Raw genomic sequence first — 17,567 nt, 5'->3', positions numbered from 1 at the left:
GCATTAAGCTAATGTTACATGATTCAGCAATTGCTCATCAATAAATAGCTAGTTCTGTTTTAACGTTGGGTTAATATTGTGGAGGGGGCTAAATTGTTATGGAAAATAATAATGTAACGTTAGGTAATTACAATACTCCCACCTTACATTCCTCAGAGACATTTGTATTAGATCTTATGAGCAGGTGTTTTTTGTTTACATTGTTATTGCCTTCTGGTTAGCTAATGTTTGCCCTGCAGGTAATAATCACTTTTCCACCCCTTTATATATTAGGTATAGTTGTAAGCCTAGTTGTTAAAGTGCACATCATTAATGTTAATTAAGCAATATCACAGGAGCGGGAATGCTGTTTTTTTAATTTGAGCACTGCTGTGATTCGGTTAAAGACAATCATAACATAACATTCTCATATAATATGTTGATTTGCTTTCTTTAAGTAAAAAAAAAAGGTCAAAGACAAAGCTATTCGGTTTCTTGTGAGTATATACACTTCACTGCCGATGTGGGGGGGCGCCACCTAAAATCTTGCCTAGTGCGCCAGCTTGGTTAGGGCCAGGCCTGCTCAGGACCATTCAGGGAAGACATTGTCGTGAGACGGTTTATTCTTCTTTATTATTTCAATCAGAGTCTTTGCGCGCTTTTCAGCAGCTGCCTTTTTTCTCACGTGAGCACATGAATGGTTTCCTCCCGTCCGCCGTCTGCTTTTCAGCAGCACGTCGCCATCGTTTGCGTGGCAGCAGAGGATGGTTTCCTCCCGTCCGCCGTCTTTCTCCGTCTCCTCCCTTGATGTTCACGTCTCTCGCCCTTTTATACCGTCCGAGAGGGTGATTGCACTGTCCACAGCTGCGCGCTCCACGCACCTTATGCTGATTGCGGCGTCACTCCCAGCGCGCCCCACCATGCCGCTCGCTCGTCCACGCCTCCTCGCCGCCATCTTGGAGCGGGCGCCGTCAGTCCGCCGGCCCCGCCTCCCCACAACTAGCAAGCTGGTCTCGCTTTGCTCGACATTTTTAATTCTAAGAGAGACAAAACTGAAATAGAATTTGAAAATCCAAGAAAATATTTTAAAGACTTGGTCTTTACTTGTTTAAATAAATTCATTTATTTTTTTTACTTTGCTTCTTATAACTTTCAGAAAAACAATTTTAGAGAAAAAATACAACCTTAAAAATGATTTTAGGATTTTTAAACACATATACCTTTTTACCTTTTAAATTCCTTCCTCTTCTTTCCTGACAATTTAAATCAATGTTCAAGTAAATTTATATTTTTTATTGTAGAGAATAATAAATACATTTTAATTGAATTCTTCATTTTAGCTTCTGTTTTTTCGACGAAGAATATTTGTGAAATATTTCTTCAAACTTATTATGATGAAAATTCAAAAAAATTATTCTGGCAAATCTAGAAAATCTGTAGAATCTGAGGCTTTTGACAAAGTTGCAGAAAAGTACTCTCAGGTCATAAACAGAGTTGGGCAAGAGTTTGAGAACAGGTTTTGTGACTTGGATCAGCTTGAGCCATGTATGTCGTTCATTTCTAATCCTTTCATGAACGTGGACATATCATGCATTGCTGAGCAGTTAAGTGCAACATTCAGCCTGGATGCTGAACAGGTGGAGATTGAAATTGTAACACTGCAAAATGACCTCCACCTCAAAGCCCACCAGGCTGCACCAAACTTTTGGTGCCTTGTTGACACAGAAAAGTACAGTGGTGTATGTGCAGCAGCTATGAAGGTTGCAAGCCTGTTTGGTTCAACTTATCTTTGTGAATCAGCCTCTTCTGACATGAACTTCATCAAGAACAAACACAGAACACGCCTCACTGATGCACATCTGCAAGACTCACTCAGAGTTGCAGTGTCAAGTTACACACCAGAGTACAACACACTAGTTAACAGCATGCAATGCCAGGCTTCCCACTAACTGACAAAGAAACAGATAACAGATTTGGTGTCCAGTTCAAAGTGTGACATGATTTATTTAAAAATTTGAGAGTTTACTTTTGTATTTTACATGAGTTATTATTTGTACAAACATGTTGCAAAGTAATTCATGATTTGTTCAAAAAATGTTAGTGGCTAGCTAGTTAAAATGGGATATTGTGATTTCACAAGACTGTCTTAGAAGTGATCATTTGAAAATGTTCAATTTGAAAAATGTGCACTTAGAGAAGATATAAAAATAAAGTGTTGCATATTGATATTTATCTGTTTCTATATATATTTATTGTGAAAAATCATTAAGATGATCAGTGTTTCCACAAAGATAAATATCATTAATTATTAATAATAACATAGAGTTAAAGGTAAATTGAGCAAATTGGCTATTTCTGGCAATTTATTTAAGTGTGTATCAAAATGGTAGCCCTTCGCATTAATCAGTACCCAAGAAGTAGCTCTTGGTTTCAAAAAGGTTGGTGACCCCTGGAATAACTCAACGCTGTCGCCCTCTGCTGGTCAAATGTATTAAACGCGCTTTGGTCGCCGAGTTGCTCAGCAAAAAAGAACACAACTGCGATTATAAAATAATTCTGTGGAATGTAATTACTGCCAAAATTCCAGAAACGCACGTTTTTACTTACACTAAACGATTTTCAACTAAGAAAAATATTTTCTTGAATCAAAAGAATGATTCGCAAGTAATAAAAACATTTTTTGTTTATCAAAAAACAATTTGCAAGTAAAAAAAAAAAAAACTATTTTCTCCAAAAAAAAAAAATATTCGCAATCATAAAAAAATCTATTTTCTTTAATGAAAAAAAATATTCGCTAATAAAAAAAAAACATTTTCTTCAAATAAAAAAGGATTCGCAAGTTAAAAATAAAAAAAATGTCTTCAATTTTAAAAAAAATATTCGCAAGTAAAAAAAAACATTTTCTGCAAATAAAAAAGGATTTGCAAGTATTAAAAAAAAATACACTTCAATTTAAAAAAAACGATTCACAGGAACTAAGAATATATATTTCTCCCTGACATAACGGATGTTAGTTTACCGTAATTTGACAGATTAAAAAAAAAAAGATTATCTTTATTTTATACATACTCGCTGCTGAATGAAAACAACAAATAGCTAATGTTTTTAAGCAGAACTGTGGTTGTGGTGTTAAATTCCTTCAACTAAAATACACTCGATGTTATCAAGAGTTATATTGATGACATCTTGATGACGAACCCAGGATGGTTTAAAAGCGGAAGTAGCGCCGCGGAGTGACACATCATTTGGGATCTATTTTGTCTGCTTCCTTTTTTGGAGTAAAGATTGGGAAATGTAAATATCAATCTTGACGCACTAACCTATTCTGTGACTACTATTGTCGTTTCATGGTAGTTATTGTAAGCATTAGGCGACATTTATGTGATCTTTATTTAACTTGTCTTGCTCGGTGGCACGTGGCTCGTTGGTCTAGGGGTATGATTCTCGCTTAGGGTGCGAGAGGTCCCGGGTTCAAATCCCGGACGAGCCCTCCTTTTTAACATTGTTAATCTACATGAAAAGTATTTCATTTTGTACAACAAATATTTTAAATGAAGACCCCAACTTTAGTTACCGGCTGTTTGATCTTGTCCTCCATTTCTCTCAACGACCACCAGAGGGCAGAATAAACTTATTTTTCCAGCTACAGCCGCCTGCTGGGGCCTCAAGGCTGCATAGACAGCCTGTGGATTGAAACAGTTTGTGCTGTTTTTGTCTTCATGAGCAAGATACCTGCCTTTTTGTTGTTATTGGCCACGTTCTTAGCAAGATCACAAAGCAGTGAGTGACTATCACAAGACCACAACCGTCGTCAAGAAAGATTTGACAAACGAGAAAAGGAAGGGTGCTCTGACATGGAACACAACAATGGACCCGACATTTTAAGTTCCTAAAGTTGTTACTTTTAGAATAGGAATGTTGAGTTCTGTCTGCCTGTTGTTTTTTTTAATACCATTTTTAATAGTGTACAGAACGTCCCTGACTGTGGCTACAGTGGCTTTGCAGTTCAGGGTGAAGCTGTTGGAGAAATTCCAGGCACAGACTTGGAACCAAGCAACATGACAATAAATAAATAAATGGGTTATACTTGTATAGCGCTTTTCTACCTTCAAGGTACTCAAAGCACTTTGACACTATTTCCACATTCACCCATTCATTCACACACTGATGGCGGGAGCTGCCATGCAAGGCGCTAACCAGCACCAATCAGGAGCAAGGGTGAAGTGTCTTGCCCAAGGACACAACGGACGTGACTAGGATGGTAGAAGGTGGGGATTGAACCCCAGTAACCAGCAATGCTCCGATTGCTGGCACGGCCACTCTACCAACTTCGCCACGCCGTCGTCCAATAAAAAAACATCTTACTGTTGTGTTTAAACTGGAGGACATGCACTCTCCAGGATCAATCCAAGCATTGATTGGTAACTATACCAATAGTTTCAGTATTGGATTAATACTAGCGTGATGAGGTCGACATTTTTCAGCTTTTTGTGTGTTGATTTGGGGGCCAAGGGTTTTAATAAGCCAATAGTACATTATACATTATGAGAGCACTCTAGATAGACCAATGGTGTCCAAACTACGGCCCGTGACGTCATGAAGTCGATAAGGTATCATGGCCACAGGGAGATTGCATTCATTTCAAAAGTCTGATGATTTTTATGCTTCTTTTTTGTCGCCAGCACAAGTTTTTCGGGTCAATGTCGTTTAATTATACTCAAAAAAGACAAAACACAGCAATTTCTTGTATGACCCAATGCAAACAACCTTCCCTAATCATGGTGAACAAAATAAAAAATCCAACCAGCACAAAATGTCAACAGAGATTGTCACTGAACTTTGTGGATATTATGAAAAAAAAAAGTCCATTCACCATAAGAAATTCAATATTACACCCATTTAAATACATTACAAAGCATGATGGGGGGGAAAAGCAAAAACACTCTTCACACTTATCCATGTTTGTCGCTATTTGGCTGCTTGATATTTCTGATGGATTACAAAACATGAAGGTCGTCACGGAAGTAAACAAGGAAGGAGTCAAACTTTCACATACTCTTAATATCCAATTACATTAATTATATATCCATTATATTAATATAATATGTACACACACATATATGTATAGGGCTAGGCTATATATATATATATATATATATATAATAATAATAATAATACCTGGGATTTATATAGCGCTTTTCTAAGTACCCAAAGTCGCTTTACATGTTAAAAACCCATTATTCATTCACACCTGGTGGTGGTAAGCTACTTTTGTAGCCACAGCTGCCCTGGGGTAGACTGACGGAAGCGTGGCTGCCAATTTGCGCCTACGGCCCCTCCGACCACCACCTATCATTCATTCAACATTCATTCACCGGTGTGAGTGGCACCGGGGGCAAGGGTGAAGTGTCCTGCCCAAGGACACAACGGCATGGTAAGAGGCGGGGAGCGAACCTGCAACCCTCAGGTTTCTGACACGGGCGCTCTACCCACTACGCCATACCGCCCCATATATATATATATATATATATATATATATATATATATATATATATATATATATATATATATATATATATATATATATATATATATATATATATATATATATATATATATATATATATATATATATATATATATATACATCAGTGACATGCAGTCAGGGGAGGCCATCATGGAAAGAAAAAACATTTTAAAAAGAAAAAAAAAAATTAAATTGTTATATGTATCCAGTGATTATACTATAAAGTTATTTTCCATTTAACTTCACCAGTTTTAGATAATTTTTATTCAAAATCGCTGAATTTTCACATTTGGCGTCACTAGCCAGTTGAGGCACGTCACTGAGTTGAGCCTCACCATGGATTGCGCAATGACTGGGCTAACTGCTGGCCTGCTGTGCAGTGAGACCGTATTGCTATATGAATTATATTATACATTTCCATAGTTTAGTTAGCTGAGGTATATAATGTACAGTGTATTTTGTCAACAACTGTATGTGTGTAACTTATTTCTTGTGCAGAGCAATCATAAAACGGCTGCAAAAGACGCACTGTGTGAGGCTCGCAGTAATCCCGCCTCCTGGTGGTAGAGGGCGGTAGTGATCCCAGAGATCATTCTTGCGACTACTCGACAACAAGCAGCAACAGTTAGCAGCGATCGTTTATTTTTTCCTCTTGCCTGGACTATTAACATGGAGGATTACATATCTAAAATAAAACAGTTTTCTAAACTGGACTTTCAATGGAAGCAGGAGGTACTAACTAAAGGATCATCTCCATCGAGACAGAGAGACTTTTAAAACTGAAGAAAGATAAGGAAGACTTCTAAAAACAAGTTATCGATGCTTTTGTTCAAAAAGAACTGCGCATGGACTTCATTTATAAGTAAAGGTAAGACCATAATAACGTTTTTTTTTATTAAATGTGCTTTTTTGTGTGCTACAGTTTTTATGTGTAAAGTTAAAGTTAAGTTAAAGTACCAATGATTGTCACACACACACTAGGTGTGGTGAAATTTGTCCTCTGCATTTGACCCATCCCCTTGCTCACCCCCTGGGAGGTGAGGAGAGCAGTGGGCAGCAGCGGCGCCACGCCCGGGAATCATTTTTGGTGATTTAACCCCCAATTCCAACCTTTGATGCTGAGTGCCAAGCAGGGAAGAATGCTGGTATGAGCTTTTAAACATAACCCGTTAACTGCTGCCAATCAAATGGTGAATAAGATACTCTTTAGGGTTCATATATTTGTAAATCTGACTGTGATGAAGTCAGTGCCTCACCAGCCATGAACCTCACCGCACGTCACTGATATACATGTATATATACATATATATATATTAGGGGTGTGGGAAAAAATCGATTCGAATTTGAATCGCGATTCTCACGTTGTGCGATTCAGAATCAATTCTCATTTTTTTAAAAAAAAAAATTGTATTTTAATTTTCTTATTAAATTTCTTTATTTTTATTTTATTTTTATTTAATTAATCAATCCAACAAAACAATACACAGCAATACCATAACAAAGCAATCAAATTCCAAAACCAAACCTGACCCAGCAACACTCAGAACTGCAATAAACAGAGCAATTGAGAGGAGACACAAACACGACACAGAACAAACCAAAAGTAGTGAAACAAAAATGAATATTATCAACAACAGTATCAATATTAGTTACAATTTCCACATAGCAGTGATTAAAAATCCCTCATTGACATTATCATTAGACATTTATAAATACAATTTAAAAAAAGAACAATAGTGTCACAGTGGCTTACACTTGCATCACATCTCATAAGCTTGACAACACACTGTGTCCAATATTTTCACAAAGATAAAATAAGTCATATTTTTGGTTCATTTAATAGTTAAAACAAATTTACATTATTGCAATCAGTTGATAAAACATTGTCCTTTACAATTATAAAAGCTTTTTACAAAAATCTACTACTTTGCTTGCATGTCAGCAGACTGGGGTAGATCCTGCTGAAATCTATGTATTGAATGAATAAAGAATCCTTTTGAATCGGGAAAAAATAATTTTTCAATCGAGAATCGTGTTGAATTGAAAAAAAAATGTAATCGTAACCCCAAGAATCGATATTAAATCGAATCGTGGGACACCCAAAGATTCACAGCCCTAATATATATATATATATATATATATATATATATATATGTATACACTGCCGTTCAAAAGTTTGGGGTCACATTGAAATGTCCTTATTTTTGAAGGAAAAGCACTGTACTTTTCAATGAAGATAACTTTAAACTAGTCTTAACTTTAAAGAAATACACTCTATACATTGCTAATGTGGTAAATGACTATTCTAGCTGCAAATGTCTGGTTTTTGGTGCAATATCTACATACGTGTATAGAGGCCCATTTCCAGAAACTATCACTCCAGTGTTCTAATGGTACAATGTGTTTGCTCATTGGCTCAGAAGGCTGATTGATGATTAGAAAACCCTTGTGCAATCATGTTCACACATCTGAAAACAGTTTAGCTCGTTACAGAAGCTACAAAACTGACCTTCCTTTGAGCAGATTGAGTTTCTGGAGCATCACATTAGTGGGATCAATTAAACGCTCAAAATGGCCAGAAAAAGAGAACTTTCATCTGAAACTCGATAGTCTATTCTTGTTCTTAGAAATGAAGGCTATTCCACAAAATAGTTTGAGTGACCCCAAACTTTTGAACGGTAGTGTATATATATATATATATATATATATATATATATATATATATATATATATATATATATATATATATATATATATATACATATGTGTGTATATATATGTATATACAAAACCCAAAACCAGTGAAGTTGGCACGCTAAATGGTAAATAAAAAAGAATACAATGATTTGCGAATCCTTTTCAACCTATATAAAATTGAATAGACGGCAACGACAAGAAACTTAACGTTGGAACTGGAAAAAAAAATAAAAAATTGAAAATAATAGCTCATTTAGAATTTGATGCCTACAACATGTTTCAAAAAAGCTGGCACAAGTCGCAAAAAAGACTGAGAAAGTTGAGGAATGCTCATCAAACACTTATTTGGATCATCCCACAGGTGAACAGGCTGATTGGGAACAGGTGGGTGCCATGATTGGGTATAAAAGCAGCTTCCATGAAATGCTCAGTCATTCACAAACAAGGATGGGGCGAGGGTCCCCACTTTCAATCAATCAATCAATGTTTATTTATATAGCCCTAAATCACAAGTGTCTCAAAGGGCTGCACAAGCCACAACGACATCCTCGGTACAGAGCCCACATACGGGCAAGGAAAAACTCACCCCAGTGGGACGTCGGTGAATGACTATGAGAAACCTTGGAGAGGACTGCATATGTGGGTAACCCCCCCACCCCCCCCCCCCTCTAGGGGAGACCGAAAGCAATGGATGTTGAGTGGGTTTGACATAATATTGTGAAAGTCCAGTCCACAGTGGATCCAACACATCAGCGAGAGTCCAGTCCATAGTGGGGCCAGCAGGAAACCATCCCGAGCGGAGACGGGTCAGCAGCGCAGAGATGTCCCCAACCGATGCACAGGCTAGTGGTCCACCGTGGGTCCTGACTCTGGACAGCCAGCACTTCATCCATGGCCACCAGACCTATGCAACTCCCCCTCCAAAGGGACAGGGGAGAAGAGGAGAGAAGAAAAGAAACGGCAGATCAACTGGTCTAAAAAGGGGGGGTCTATTTAAAGGCTAGATTATACAAATGAGTTTTAAGATGGGACTTAAATGCTTCTACTGAGGTTGCCTCTCTAACTTTTACCGGGAGGGCATTCCAGAGTACTGGAGCCCGAATAGAAAACGCTCTATAGCCCGCAGACTTTTTTTTGGCTCTGGGAATCACTAATAAGCCGGAGTTCTTTGAACGCAGATTTCTTGTCGGGACATATGGTACAATACAATCGGCAAGATAGGCTGGAGCTAAACCGTGTAGTATTTTATACGTAAGTAGTAAAACCTTAAAGTCGCATCTTAAGTGCACAGGAAGCCAGTGCAGGTGAGCCAGTATAGGCGTAATATGATCAAACTTTCTTGTTCTTGTCAAAAGTCTAGCAGCCGCATTTTGTACCAACTGTAATCTTTTAATGCTAGACATAGGGAGGCCCGAAAATAATACGTTACAGTAATAGAGACGAGATGTAACGAACTCATGAATAATGATCTCAGCGTCGCTAGTGGACAAGATGGAACGAATTTTAGCGATATTACAGAGATGAAAGAAGGCCGTTTTAGTAACACTCTTAATGTGTGACTCAAACGAGAGAGTTGGGTCGAAGATAATACCTAGTGTTGGAGCCAAAATTCCTTATTTGTTTATATTGTTTTTATTTTTATTTTCTCTAATTGATTGTTGGGTTCAGCATGTTTAATTTCCTTTTCGGCAGAGTGCTCCACCCATTTCCTGTTAGGAACCAGGAAGGGTTGACAGGGAGGTGACTGTTGCTATGGTGCGGTTACCATGGTAGCCTCCTTTAAATTGGGTTCAGGTGTGAGCATGGGCAGGGCGATTGGAGGACAAACAGTTTTCGACCGTGGTCGTGTTCGTGTTCGTGTTCGTGACGTGGACGTGGTCGTGTTCGTGTCATGTCGTATCGTGTCATGTGGTGACAATTATGTGATAATGTGCCAATCAAGGTCAGCATACTTTGTTATAGAATTTACATTTGATTTAATTTAGATAGCTGGAATAAACTGATTGTCATATCCAAACACAGTTCTACAGTACTGGACATTCTATTATTTTCACGCGTCAAACTGATCAACACAGTCGCCCTCGGTACCAGCCCAAAGGTAAGGGCTGTACATTAAGTCGAAAACTTTAGTCTTCATTCGTTTTGGAAAAGGACTAAGTTTGAATGTCAGTAAGAAGTGGACACTTCATTAGGAACAGGAAGTAAATAGACTGCAAGCAGCGCGCAGTGTGTGCACCTGGAGCGCACACTGGGACGGTGTTCAGCCACAGGCCGGGCTGTTTCGCCTCCTTTGGACCGGGAGAAGAGCGGACGGGATCGTCGTTTGGAGCCAGGAGCAACGCAGCGACAGGCAGACGGAGGACGCCGTGCTGATCAAGACGGAGGACGCCGTGCTGATCAAGACGGAGGACGTCGCGCTGATCAAGACGGAGGACGTCGCGCTGATCGAACAACAGCCACGGCAGCCGCAGCCCTCGCCGTTTTGAGTGACAGCTGAGCAGCGCTGGGACACGCAACGCTGTTTGAAGTACTCTTTTCGAAGATATTGAACTCTTTTCGAAGAAACTCTTTTGAAGACAAGAACAAAGTAAAGGTATGTAGCGCGCTACACGGGTTAATAGATGGCCATATAATAGTGTGTGCACACAAAGACAGAAACAACAAATCCAATGCATTGGTGGTTAATATTCATTGTTATTTAACCCGTTCGTGGGTACATTTCTATGAGGTTTTGTGCATGATTGCAACCCGTTCGTGGGTACATTTCAATTACAAGGTGGTGTTTTATGATTCCTTGTGCAAGCCCGTTCGTGGGTGAGGTTTGATTTGAACAAATGCAAATTAATAATTGCGGGTTTTGATTTTTGGTGTTTTGACTGACATTAACAAGGTTTCCATATATCTGATTTGATTTTGAATTTGTGGGTTGTGTATAATCATGGATCCTGGAAAAGGCAAACATGATGCTTTGGAAATACATGATCATGCGTTAATGGAGGAGTTAAAGTTAACACATTCAATTGGTGACACAATTAAAGGTCAAATGGAACCCTCACAGGCTGAATTGTCAGAAATGACTGAAAATCAGTCACAGCCTGCAGACATGGAAAATCAGGTGGACACAAATCAAACATCTGCTGTAAAAAAACGCACAGTGAAAATGACACCAAAAGCTCTACTGATGAGAATTGAAACACTTCAGAAGGAGAGAAGATCCAAATTAAACAAAGCAAGCAACATGCAGAAACATATCATGGAGAGGATGGAAAATGGAGAGGACAAAATGGAAGTGCAATCGTCTTTCACCAAATATCTCAATGTTGTAAAGGAAGCTGCAAGTGCACACCAATCCCTCCTACCAATTCTACCTACAGAGGACCAAATCAAAAACGACATATGGTACAAAGCCAAATTGATCAATGTACATGAATTTATTGAGCATGTTAACACCTGGATAAAAACACCAACCCTGGAAAATATTGAGGATTTGGAAAGCGAAATTAATCCAAATGACAGCATTTCTAATGTTATAAGTCACAAATCACATGGGAGTCACACACACTCTGGTTCTAGTCGGTCAAGCACCTCCTCAGCTCGCAGACAGGCAGAGGCCGAAAGGGCTGCCCTCGCTGTCCGCTCTGCAGCTCTAAAGGAAAAACATGCATTGGAAGAGGAGGAGGAAAGGATAAAAAGGAAATTGGAAGAGGAGAGGGAAAGAATCAGAAAGAAAAAGGAAAAGATGGATCTGGATGCTCAATTGGCAGCTGCTGATGCGAAATTAGTTTTAAAAGCTCCCAGCCTTCATGCTTCCTCCCATACAGCATCTGATGGCATGAGCTCCTACTTACAGAGAACCAAGGAACCACCAGTCACTCTCAACCCCCAGGCTAAGGACTATCAACCCCTCACACAGCAGCAGTCAAGCCAAGCTTCACCACCACCTCCACCACAGTCTATTCACCATCCATCTGAGCAACAACAAATAACAGCGTGGCAACTACAATATAGGACACCACTTCTCATTCAACTACCCACCTTTTGGCAAGAGCAACAGTCCATGCTTTCACACCCTAAACCCATACAGGTACAACTGCAACCACCACCTTCTTTACCAAAACATCAGCAAGTCTCTTGGAATACAGTGCAGGACCATAGCCCTACAACCCACATGGACCTCCCTGTACAGCAAACTAACATTTCCCCTCCAACCAATGGCACCCCTACTGTAATTGATTTATTGCACAGGCAAAATGAGATTGCAACATTGCAAATGTCGTTGCAAACTTCTCATCTACTCCCGCCAAGGGAGATTCCCTATTTTGATGGTGATCCATTACGGTACAGAACCTTTGTCAGAGCATTTGTGCAATGTATTGAGAAAAACGCAAGCAACAAAGGAGACTGTTTGTATTATCTGGAAATGTACACTAGGGGTCAACCTAAAGAACTGGTGCGTAGCTGTCAACACATGCCCCCAGACAGAGGCTATGAGATGGCAAAGTATTTGTTGGAAAAACACTTCGGTGACCAATACCAGATAACAGCAGCTTACATGGAGAAAGTGTTCAACTGGCCTGTGGTGAAGTCTGAAGATGTACGAGCTCTGCAAGCCTACTCACTGTACCTTCGAGAATGTTGCACTGCCATGGAAAACGTGCAGTATATGCAGGAACTTAATATGTCCGCTCACATGAAAACTGTAATCTTCAAGCTGCCGTACAAGCTGCGAGAAAGCTGGAGAGTCTCTGCATGCAACATCATGGAAAACCACCATCGCAGACCTCAGTTCACAGACATTGTTGCATTTATTGAGCGACAGGTGAAAATTCTCTCAGACCCAGTCTTTGGAGACATCCAGAATGCACCACAAAGTACAGGAAGTAACCCTGTAAAAGGAATGAAATCACAAGGTAAACCCAAATTCCAAGGTAGCAGTTTTGCCACAACCATTAAAATCGAAACCCCTGATGCTGAAAATAAAACCAGATTCAAACCTGCTCCAAAGCAAAGTGCACCTGCTCATACCACAAACGCCTGTCTTTGCTGCTTTAAAAATCATGCTCTTGACCAGTGTCCTCATATGGAGGAGAAGACCCACAGAGAGAAGTTAACTTTCATAAGACAGAAAGGAATCTGTTTTGGGTGTCTTCATGTTGGACATCTTAGCAGGCATTGTGATAAGCGCTTGACCTGCAAGATATGCAAGCAAAACCATCCAAGTCTGCTTCATATTGGTCAGAAGGAAAGAGCAAGCAACATAATTCCAAACCAAAATAAGGCAAGGGGACCATCTGTGAGTAATGCACAAATATCGCTGCAAACATGTGAACAAACGGGGGCTGGAAATGGAATTCTGTCAATTCTGCCTGTACAGATAAAGTCCAGCAAAGAACACCCAGTCATAAAAACCTATGCATTCTTGGATCCGGGCAGCACAGACACATTCTGTTCTGAAAATTTGATGACCAAGCTCAACTTGAAAGGAAGAAAAACTAAAATCAATCTCCTAACCATGGGCCCAAAAACATCCGTTTCCAGTTACATGCTGACAGACTTAAAGATTTCAAGCCCAACAGTTCTACGACCTTCCCAAGGTCTACACCCAAAAAAGGATGCCCATAACTACAAACAACCTCATCAATAAAGAGGAGTTGGCTAAATGGCCATACTTGGATGGTGTCACTCTTCCTCGCATTCAAGCCGATGTAGAGCTAGTGATTGGGACCAATGCGTCTCAACTGCTTGAACCCTGGGAAGTGGTCAACAGTCATGGAAATGGACCATATGCCGTTAAGACCCTATTGGGGTGGGTCATCAATGGCCTTCCTGATTACAGTAAGAAGAGGAGTAAGATTGGCTGCTCCACTACTACTGTTAACAGGACCTCCATAACGAAGCAAGAGGAGCTGCTGCAAAATCAATATAACCATGATTTACACGACAGGTCATCAGAAGACATTTCTAGAGATGACATGAAGTTCATGAAGGTCATGACTAAACCGTGCAAGCTTCAAAATGGACACAACACTTTGGAACTTCCCTTTAAAAAAGATGATGTGTCTCTGCCCAACAAAAAGTACGCTGCTAGGCAACGCATACTTGGTCGGAAAAGGAGGGAAAGATGCAAGATTTCTGATGTCACCCAATGGCCGTACATTAATACCACTCAAATTCCTGCAGACAAAGCCTCAAGAGGAGTTGAAGTGGATCAGGAAATGTTTCTGAAGAAACAGAGGAAGAATGGCCAGCTGATATGTTGGAGTATTGGATCGCAGCGGAGGACCCTGAGAGGTCAGTCGCCTGGATCCTGAAAATGACTCTATTGGAGATGAGTCAAACGAGGAAATCACTAAGTGACAAAGTGGATCAGGAAATGATGCGCATTAAAGCTGCACTAAAAAAGAAGACAAGTCCAATACATCTCTGACCTATGCTGGAAACGCTGGTTAAGAGAGTATTTACCTTTGCTACAGGAGCGGCAGAGGTGGAGCAAACAGAGAAGAAGTCTCATCCCAAATGACATTTTGTACTGATCGCAGACAACGCCGCTCCACGTGGCTCTTGGTTACTTGGAAGAGTCATGGAGACTTATCCAGATAAAAAAGCATTGGTGTGTTCTGCTAAAATCAAAACTGAAAAAACTCTAACTCAAAGATGGTTATTATTAAGGTTTATATTTATGGCTCCATTGTTATTTATTTTGAATTGTTCATGGCATCCTGCCCTTCTCAATTGGGGGCCGGAGTGTTGGAGCCAAAATTCCTTATTTGTTTATATTGTTTTTATTTTTATTTTCTCTAATTGATTGTTGGGTTCAGCATGTTTAATTTCCTTTTCGGCAGAGTGCTCCACCCATTTCCTGTTAGGAACCAGGAAGGGTTGACAGGGAGGTGACTGTTGCTATGGTGCGGTTACCATGGTAGCCTCCTTTAAATTGGGTTCAGGTGTGAGCATGGGCAGGGCGATTGGAGGACAAACAGTTTTCGACCGTGGTCGTGGTCGTGTTCGTGTTCGTGACGTGGACGTGGTCGTGTTCGTGTCATGTCGTATCGTGTCATGTGGTGACAATTATGTGATAATGTGCCAATCAAGGTCAGCATACTTTGTTATAGAATTTACATTTGATTTAATTTAGATAGCTGGAATAAACTGATTGTCATATCCAAACACAGTTCTACAGTACTGGACATTCTATTATTTTCACGCGTCAAACTGGTCAACACAGTCGCCCTCGGTACCAGCCCAAAGGTAAGGGCTGTACACCTAGATTCTTTACCGAGTCGCCTTGTGTAATTGTTTGGTTGTCAAATGTTAAGGTGGTATTATTAAATATGTGTATAATTGTTTGGTTGTCAAATGTTAAGGTGGTATTATTAAATATGTGTATAATTGTTTGGTTGTCAAATGTTAAGGTGGTATTATTAAATATGTGTATAATTGTTTGGTTGTCAAATGTTAAGGTGGTATTATTAAATAGATGTCGGTGTTGAGCAGGACCGATAATCAGCATTTCTGTTTTCTTTGCGTTGAGTTGCAAAAAGTTAGCGGACATCCATTGTTTAATTTCATTAAGACACGCCTCCAGCTGACTACAATCCGGCGTGTTGGTCAGCTTTAGGGGCATGTAGAGTTGGGTGTCATCAGCATAACAGTGAAAGCTAACACCGTACTTGCGTATGATGTCACCTAGCGGCAGCATGTAAATACAAAAGAGTGCAGGGCCAAGAGGTCACATTGTTATGGGAGACGCACTGCATCCTGTCAGTAAGATAAGAGTTAAACCAAGACAAGGCTAAGTCTGACATCCCAATACGCGTTTTGATACGCTCTAATAAAATATTATGATGGACGGTATGGAAAGCGGTGCTAAGATCAAGAAGCAGCAACATAGATGACATCCATCGTTAGCAATAGATCATTAGTCATTTTTGCGAGGGCTGTCTCCGTAGAGTGATTTGCCCTGAAACCGGATTGAAAAGGTTCACAGAGATTGTTAGTCACTAAGTGTTTGTGAACAAATGCGTGAGCAAATTGTCCAACAGTTTAAGAACAACATTTCTCAACCAGCTATTGCAAGGAATTTAGGGATTTTCCCATCTAAGGTCCGTAATATCATCAAAAGGTTCAGAGAATCTGGAGAAATCACTGCACAAAAGCGATGATATTACGGACCTTAGATCCCTCAGGCGGTACTGCATCATAAAGCAACATCAGTGTGTAAAGGATATCACCACATGGGCTCAGGAACACTTCAAAAACACTGTCAGTAACCACAGTACATCTGTAAGTGCAAGTTAAAACTCTACTATGCAAAGCGAAAGCCATTTATCAACAACACCCAGGAACACTTTGCTGGGCCTGAGCTCATCTAAGATGGACTGATGCAAAGTGGAAAAGTGTTCTGTGGTCTGACGAGTCCACATTTCAAATTGTTTTTGGAAATTGTGGATGATGTGTCCTCCGGACCAAAGAGGAAAAGAACCATCTGGACTGTTATAAGCGCAAAGTGTAAAAGCCAGCATGTGTGATGGTATGGGGGTGTATTAGTGCCCAAGACATGGGTAACTTACACATCTGTGAAGGCACCATTAATGCTGAAAGGTACATACAGGTTTTGGAGCAACATATGTTGCCATCCAAGCAATGTTATCATGCTTATTTCAGCAAATCAAATCAATCAACTTTATTCCTAAAGAACATTTAAAATTTACCACAGGGGTAACCAAAGTGCTGTACAATGGGCAGGTTAAAAGATAATACGAGTACCGAGCCAACACTACACAAACAGAACACAATAAAAGACAATGCCAAGCCACGTGTTACAACAGCATGGCTTCATAGTAAAAGAGTGTGGGTACTAGACTGGCCTGCCTGTAGTCCTGACCTGTCTCCCATTGAAAATGTGTGGCCTAAAACACCACAACGGAGACCCCGGACTGTTGAACAACTTAAGCTGTACATCAAGCAAGAATGGGAAAGAATTCCACCTAAAAAGCTTAAAAAAATGTGTCTCCTCAGTTCCCAAACGTTTACTGTGTTGTTAAAAGGAAAGGCCATGTAACACAGTGGTAAAAATGCCCCGTGCCAACTTTTTTGCAATGTGTTGCTGCCATTAAATTCTAAGTTAATGATTATTTGCAAAAAAATAATTAAGTTTCTCAGTGTGAACATTAAATATCTTGTCTTTGCAGTCTATTCAATTGAATATACAGTAAGTTGAAAAGGATTTGCAAATCATTGTATTTTGTTTTTATTTACGAATTACACAACGTGCCAACTTGAGGAGAAGAAGACTACCTCTCGTCCAGCAGAGCCTCTTCCAGGAGCGCACATACACACACACACACTTTTTCCACTCTGTCTG

The 17,567-nt window shown here is 39.8% G+C and overlaps 1 non-coding gene across 1 annotated transcript; it reads left to right on the top strand.

Moving 5' to 3' along the window:
• Positions 1 to 3,397: 3,397 nt before the first annotated feature.
• Positions 3,398 to 3,469, top strand: trnap-agg (transfer RNA proline (anticodon AGG)). Its single transcript has one exon. It is a non-coding gene; the product is annotated as a tRNA-Pro (tRNA).
• Positions 3,470 to 17,567: the final 14,098 nt, after the last annotated feature.

Source organism: Entelurus aequoreus, linkage group LG26 (genome assembly GCF_033978785.1).
Source record: "Entelurus aequoreus isolate RoL-2023_Sb linkage group LG26, RoL_Eaeq_v1.1, whole genome shotgun sequence".
Taxonomy (NCBI): Eukaryota; Metazoa; Chordata; class Actinopteri; order Syngnathiformes; family Syngnathidae; genus Entelurus; species Entelurus aequoreus.
Note: the sequence above shows the minus strand (reverse complement) of the source record. Positions and strands in the feature narration are given on the sequence as shown.